Below are 4,473 nucleotides of genomic sequence, written 5' to 3' on the forward strand. Positions count from 1 at the left end.
CGCGGTATTTATCCGAGCCTCGACGAGCCTCTAGGCCCACGTGACACGCTCCCCACGCGACTTTCTGCTCAATATTTAATTAACCGCCTCCTCTCCCTTTGCTTGCGTCTGATGGAGAGTTTCCGAGACGGTAACCCGTCGGTGCCCGTAACATCTGGACCCAATTGGGTTCGAAATGACGCAACTTTGGGAAAATCGAGATCTCGCTATCCAATCGCGAGCGGCCAGTCTTCTTCCGTCTGCAGAGCTGACGCCCCCTCCCCTCTCCTTCGGAACGAGGTTCCATGACACCTGAGATTACTCATCAAAATTGAGCAAAGTGACTCATTCCTTGGACTTCCGCAACTTTTTTGTCCCTTGAGACGTCAGGATAAGTTGCACTTTTAAGGATGGCCGAATAATTTAAGATATTAAGATATTGTCGTCGGAAATTATGCTAAGAAGAGCATTTCAAATGGAGGGAAAAGGCTCCCCCCCCCTTCTATTTCATCTGCAGAGTGCCTTAAGTGTTTCTGAGATGTAGTATCTTCTATGAGAAGAGCATCTTTCCCCAAATCAGATAAAATACTGGCGTCTCTCCAGCATTACAAAAGGATTCTCAGTCCCGTAGCATTTCAGAGGATGGAAAGCAGATGTATTTTACACTTTGGAGAAAGGAGAATTTAAACGTGGCAATACACGTAGAACTTTTATATCAGGGCCATCCTAGGATATCTTTTGTTCCAAGCTAGCAAAATCCTCTTCCTTCACACATCCAGCAGGGGTGGGAAGGGGACGTTTTCTCTTCTCTCCTACCCTTTCTCTCTGAAGACTAAGAAACCGGCAAGACCGTGTACAGGATCCTTACTGGATGTCACCAAGGGATTCCACAGTTCATTCACTGATTTCTCCTGTATATGAAAACAAGTGTAATGAAGATGCTAATTGGATGGTTATTAACAATATGAAACTATTAGACAAATAGCGTCTGTACAGTAATCACAGCTTTCCATGAGTCCATGGTTTCACCTTGCAGACACATTTCTTTCATCTCTAAATGAATTAAATGAGGTATCTTGGGTGCAGCTGTTTTCTGCTCTTTACTAAGTAAGTATTACATTCTTCAATTAATTCTGGTGTTTTTAGTATACTGCATAAAGGAAATAACTTTTTTTTGCAATTCACTTAAATCAGTAATTTTTCCTTTAATATTTGCTGTTCTTTCTTAAATAGTCCTGATTTTTGAAATTCCCACATTTCTATCTCATTTCTTTACACTCATCCTCACAGGGTAAGGCATTCTATTTTTGTTTTTATAACTTTTTATGTGGAAAATTATATACAAAAGTAGAAAGAATCATTCACTTGAAACCATTTGCAAGTTTTACCTACAAACCTTTCCGATTTCCCCTCCACTCGGATTATTGTAAAGCAAATCTCAGATATCATTTCAACAGTAAATATTTCAACATGTTTGTAAAAAATAGTAAGGATAAAAAAATAAAAACAGAACCAAGCAATTATTCCACCTAAAAATAATATTAAATAAGTCCTTATCATGTTAAATATCTGGTTAATGTTCAAGTATCCCTCATTGTTTCATAAACCCCTCCACCACGGAGTTTAATAGTTGAAATCGGAATTGTAATGAAATCCATACACTGCAATTGGTTCATCTATTTCTTTAATGTACCCTAACCAATAGCTCTCCCTCTCCATCACTGCTCCCTTCTTGCAGTTTATGGATAAAACTCGTCAGTAAAGTGTACTACATTCTGGAGTTTGCTGATTGCCTCCTGATGGTTTCTTTTATCCCGTTCTTCTGTCCTCTTTCCTGAATGGAAATGGTAGGTTCAGTTTTTCTGACAAGACCACATGTGTTATGGCATGCGTTATACATTTCTCCCTTTGAAATGTTAGCAGATGTTGATGATCATTTTGTAGATCCATTAATTCATTAGTACTTTCAAAGTAGTGTTATTCTGATTTTATTTATTCTTTATTCATTAGCTACACTATTTCTTCCCTATAAAGAGAAACTTTTCTCAACAACTATTTAGCTACTGCAAGACATAGCTAATATAGCAAAGATGAGATAAATGCTTGATTACTTCTCTTTGCCAATTTAAAAAATAATGATTTAGGAAGTTAACACGTTCATATATGGCCTCCTCTCCCCAAATTTAGTATTATTAGGACCTCATGGATTTATTTATTTATTTTTAATGCTTTATTTATTTCTGAGAGAGAGAGACAGAGAGGCAGTGTGAGCAGGGGAGGGTCAGAGAGAGAGGGATTTACAGAATCTGAAGCAGGCTCCAGGCTCTGAGCTAGCTGTCAGCACAGAGCCCGACACAGGGCTCCAACCCACGAACTGTGAGATCATGACCTGAGCCGAAGTCGGACGCTTAACCGACTGAGCCACCCAGGCACCCCATGACCTCATAGATTTAAACGCATTTGAAGTATTTTACTCCTTTGAAGGACAGAAGGAAGCCTTCTAACTGATGCTCAGATTATCCAATTCTTGGCCAGCAGGATTTTTCAAAATTGGCACCTAAAACTTTTGATATGCCTTAAATGAGCTTTAATGGCTTTTTGTTTTTTTGTCTGACAAGGTATTTCATGTTTACCTTTATATTTCCTGTCTCAGACCTGCAATTTGCATTTAAGGAGATCTTGTTTCCTTTGAATTAGAAATGATAATTAGAGATTATAATCTGGGCATTATGGGTGCACATCGCCACTGAGTTCTTCATTGTTTCAAGATCTTTTCAATTAATAGAGCTAAAAATGTGTGTGTGTAGGTGTATATAAGATTTAGTGTGTGTGGGTGTATATAAGACTGTGAATGAATGTATGCCGACACTTTGTATCCAAATCAGAACACTATACAGTCTTCCCTTGCACCTTTTCTTCCGTGCCACAAAATCCCAGTTCCCAGTGATATCAACATGATTACCCATTTGCTTTATCTCAATACACAATGCCAACATAGCACATTAGGTCTGTTCTGTAAACTTACTGTGTTTTAAAGTCACTTAAAAGTTTTTTCTCTGTATGGTTATGCTATCAGCTTTTATACACGTGGTTCATTTGCTCATTTTGCTTCATTTGAGTTTTAGGGATTGCTTTTTATGTTTAATTTAACTTTAATATTATGTAAAATACATAGTTCCAAATGCAAACATTCAAAACATAGTGTATTCAAAGGAATGTAGTTTCACTCTATTTTCTTCTCTCTAGCCACTATTACTTTTTAGGCTCTTAGTTTATCCTTTTATTATTACTGTTACTGTGGTTATTTTAATATAAGCAAATATGTATTTATATCCCTTTCCAGCTTGCAAAATTCTATACCTAAAATGTGGCATTTTAGGTTAATTTTTTGTTTGTTTCTTTGTTGCTGATGTGGTATATGAAGTAACAATAAAGACAGGTTTTTTTCAATTTGTTTTTAATGTTTGTTTATTTCTGATAGGCAGAGTACAAATGGGGGAGGGATAGAGACAGAGGGGAACACAAGACCCGAAGCAGGCTCCAGGCTCTGAGCTGTCTGCACGGAGCCCAAAGCGGGGCTTGAACCCACAAACCACGAGATCATGACCTGAGCCAAAGTCAGATGCTTAACCAACTGAGCCACTCAGGCGCCCCAAGACAGTTATTTCCTTTACAGTTTCTTCACTATTGGCTCTTTCCTAGGATTGAGTAACAAACAATAATGAGATAAAAAATTGGTCAAAGAATTCAGTACTCACTTTTTTCATGTCATTCATTAATTGCTAACTTAGTGTTCCTGCTAAGGTCATGAACTTACTGACATGCTTTCTCCTTGAACGTTGCAGGGTTTGGGATACTTACATTCTTTATTTGTTTCATTTGGGATATATATGCTCTTTATTTGCTTTATTTCCCAGAGCATCAACTTTGTGAAAATGTACATATTAATAAAATACGTGTGTGAGAAGTAGAATGGTGGAAAAGTAAGTAATCATTATTTATATTTGTAAATTAAAAGCTTACAGAAAAGTACAAAGAAAAAATTGCTATCACTCATTTTATCATAATCCAGAAAAAACCATTGGTAACATCTTTTTTTTTTTAAATGTTTTATTTATTTCTAGGAGAGAGAGAGAGAGAGACAGGGGGAGCGGGGGAGGGTCAGAGAGAGAGAGACAGACTCTGAGACAGGCTCCAGGCTCTGAGCTGGCAGTCAGCACAGAGCCCGACGCGGGGCTTGAACCCACGAACCGCGAGATCATGACCTAAGCGAAAGTCGGACGCTTAACCGACTAAGCCACCCAGGCGCCCCGACCATTGGTAACATCTTGATATACTACTGGTCACAATTTTTAAAGGGACAAGAGTCACCTATTGTTTTTGAAAAAAAAAAAAAAAAAGACATGGCATACATTCCTTTATAAGGAATAAACCAATGCAGATAAGTTCAATAATATAGTAAAAAATATTACCCTAAACTCAGAAATTACCACC

Source organism: Crocuta crocuta, unplaced genomic scaffold, assembly GCF_008692635.1.
Source record: "Crocuta crocuta isolate KB4526 unplaced genomic scaffold, BGI_CrCroc_1.0 scaffold14, whole genome shotgun sequence".
Taxonomy (NCBI): domain Eukaryota; kingdom Metazoa; phylum Chordata; class Mammalia; order Carnivora; family Hyaenidae; genus Crocuta; species Crocuta crocuta.